The sequence below is a fragment of the Berghia stephanieae genome, chromosome 13 (genome assembly GCF_034508935.2).
Source record: "Berghia stephanieae isolate SIO BIC M18660-M18661 chromosome 13, UCSD_Bste_1.3, whole genome shotgun sequence".
NCBI lineage: Eukaryota > Metazoa > Mollusca > Gastropoda > Nudibranchia > Aeolidiidae > Berghia > Berghia stephanieae.
The window spans coordinates 111,608-115,009 of record NC_088372.1 but is presented as its reverse complement, the minus strand read 5'-3'; positions in this window follow the sequence as shown (position 1 = coordinate 115,009).

The following is a 3,402-nucleotide window of genomic DNA, read 5'->3' as shown; positions in this document are numbered from 1 at the left end:
TTAAAATATTGGGGGGGGGGGGGGGGGGGGGGGATGCGTAGATTTTTAATAACTGTAGTTAGACAAATTTTTAAGTGTTACTATTTATAAACTTTTCATCAATGCATGTGACTTTCGTACTGTAATGATATTCTTTATGTTTAATATTCATGAGTCTTAAAAACTACTAAATATTCATGATGAGTCTGTAAAACTACATATTTCTATTGCTGTAAGGGAAAATGGCATTTTGAAAATGTGTCTTGTCTCTAGTTCTAGGGTCTGGTTGTTCTCCTTTTGGATAGACTGACTGTTACTGTTACTGTGTTAGGGCTGGTGTGTGTCGTTGATGCTGGGGTGTGTCGTTGATGCTGGGGTGTGTCGTTGATGCTGGGGTGTGTCGTTGATGCTGGGGTGTGTCGTTGCTTACACTTACATCGTCTTGTTCTATATCAGCGCCATTGGAATAATAATATTATAGAACGATCTACTGTTTCCTTGTCTCTATCGTTTTGGTTTGGTTTTTTTTTTTTTTCAAAAGTAGCTATTAAATTTTAGAACTATTATTATTATTATTATTATTATTATTATTATTATTATTATTATTATTATTATTATTATTATTATTATTATTATTATTATTATTATTATTATTATTACTATTATTATTGTATTTGTTATTATAATTATTAATTGATTAATTATTACATTTCTGATCATTATAATATCTCCTTCTCTTTCTTTTCCTTTCACTCTCTATCTCTCTCTCTCTCTCTCTCTCTCTCTCTCTCTCTCTCTCTCTCTCTCTCTCTCTCTCTCTCTCTCTCTCTCTCTCTCTCTCTACTCCAATAGACAACTCTTGTCCTACATTAAATAAATACAACAATGTTAATGCATGTGAAATACACGCCGTTGTTTGTTGATTTTTTGTATCATCGTGTGTGTTTTTTTAATTGTCGATTGAGAAATGAATTGTTTCCTATCGTGGGGATCTGTCCCCGTCTTTTGTCTAGAGAGAAAATGTTGATAATCTGTGATGTTCACGGGCAGATTCATCAATAATTCACCAATCATCATGGACCTTCCAGCCCAGAGCGCCGAGTGGGGATCCTGACCTACCACAATGGACTGGGAGGTCACTTACTGTGTATTCTGGGTGGGGATCCTGACCTCCCGTAGCGGGCAGGGCGGTACATACTGTGTCTTCTATCCCCCTATATTTGTTTTCCAACAGGCTTTCTGTCTTTGTCTTGGAATGAGATTACTTAGTTTTGTCCTGGCCCCGGCATGTTGGCCTTACTGAGAGGGAAACAGTCAAATGCATAGTTATTGTTTTGAGAGATGATATATTTTTTTCCTTGTAAATCATCTCTCTGTTATGTATTATTATATTTGTTATTTTTAATGTATAATGAAATGTAAGCATTTGAGTGTATTCCTCTTTGTTGGATGTTGTGCTTGTGTCTAGGTGAGACTTATAGGCGATCCCAGACTAAGTACATTGATGGTGTGCTCATGGAATCTACATCTGATCCCTATTTGTTCCCATTCCCCTTCGTCTTACTTTCTCTTGGGTGCTTTAATTGTAATTCTAGAACTTTTTACTATCCCATTTTCTTCCTTTTTACTGGCGCTGGATTTGATGAGTATTTTAACTAAACGCATAGTAACACTAACGCTCCAAGACTATGTCTAATAATAATAATAATAATAATAATAATAATAATAATAATAATAATAATAATAATAATAATAATAATAATAATAATACTTTATTGCATCCCAAAAAGGAAATTTTTTGTACAGACGTGTTATAATTTACACATAAGATAAAAGTACAATGGAAATAGGATGTATATATATAAAAAAGGAGCAGCTCTATAACCAGAGCTGCGCTTTATAATATGAATAATTTCAAACACTGTAAAATAGTTAAAACTGTCACTATAAATTGAAAATTGAAAAGATTGCAAAACAAATAAATTACTAAATTAATATTTATATTTTTAAAAAGTAAAAATGAGAAATAATTATATAAAATGATTATTGCTTGTTGTTATAAAGCCTAATACTGGACGGCAGAAAAGATTTTCGGTGTCTCTCTGTTTTCGTTGAAATAGAGAAAGGGCGACCACTTCTTTCTGACATAATAATTGATGGTCTTAGTGGATGATACTGGTCATGTAATATTTTAGTTATTTTATTTATACAAAATTTCTCGTATAAAAGATCTACATCGTCAACATCATTTATATAGCGTTTAATGGATTTTTTAATATTTGAATTTATTTTGTTCCTTTCCACTGCTAAGCAATTGCCTCCCAAGCTGTTATACAAAATGACAAAACACTTTCGATTACTGCTCTATAAAATAATGTGCAGAGGGTTTTATCTATTCTAAACTGAGAGAGTTTTGATAAAAAATATGTACGTCTGCACATCTTATGCCTAATTATTTTCAAGTGTCCATCCCACTTGAGCCTGTCATCAATCGTTACACCAAGGTATTTGTAGTGAGGAACTCGCTGGACGAATTGGTCCTTTAATTTTAACGGTTCTATCGGTTCCTTCACTCTCCTAAAGTCAATCACTAGCTCCTTTGTCTTGCTTATGTTAAGCTCTAGGTGGTGGGCATCACACCAAGACACAAATCTATCAATTTCTTGCCTATAAGCCACTTCGTTGCCATTTGTTATGAGGCCTTGAAGAGCGGTGTCATCTGCAAACTTTATTAAAGGTACACTCAGGTTTTGACTTCTACAGTCATTCGTGTATATTGTGAATAATACAGGGGACAATACACAACCCTGAGGAGCACCAGTATTTGTAGTTATACAGGAAGATTTGTTTTGTCCTAATTGAACATATTGTGCTCTCTCCGTAAGAAATTCGAGCACCCAAGCAATTATATACTTGTCTAACCTTGAACGTTTCTTGTCTGATTGACTGAAATTCGAAAACTACTCAATAAAATGGGAGGCTAAAAACAATAACAAATGCCTGAATGACGTCAATTTCGTTCCATCAATAAACGTTCAAGGTTACACGTAGTTTTGTGTGTTGATACGTTATTATATCCGGCTGATGAAATGTGAGATTTTTGGCTAAACGCATAGCAAAACTAGGACTAACAGAGTGAACGAAGATGACGTCACTCAGGTCATTGTTATTGTTTTTTGCCATCCATGTATATGGGTATAGCCCGTTCCACAACCCGTGCTCACACTTTGACAGGGATATCTTCACAACCTTCTGATGGATTTTAATGATAAATGGCTCGAACACTAGAATTGTTAGTGACATTTAGATGAGTTTTTTCATCGGTTACAGTACCATAATTTATTATTTTTTTCTCTTTACGGTATATAAAAAAACGAAGGGTCTGGCATGAGTGAACAGTTTGATGTTTTCCAATTCTATATT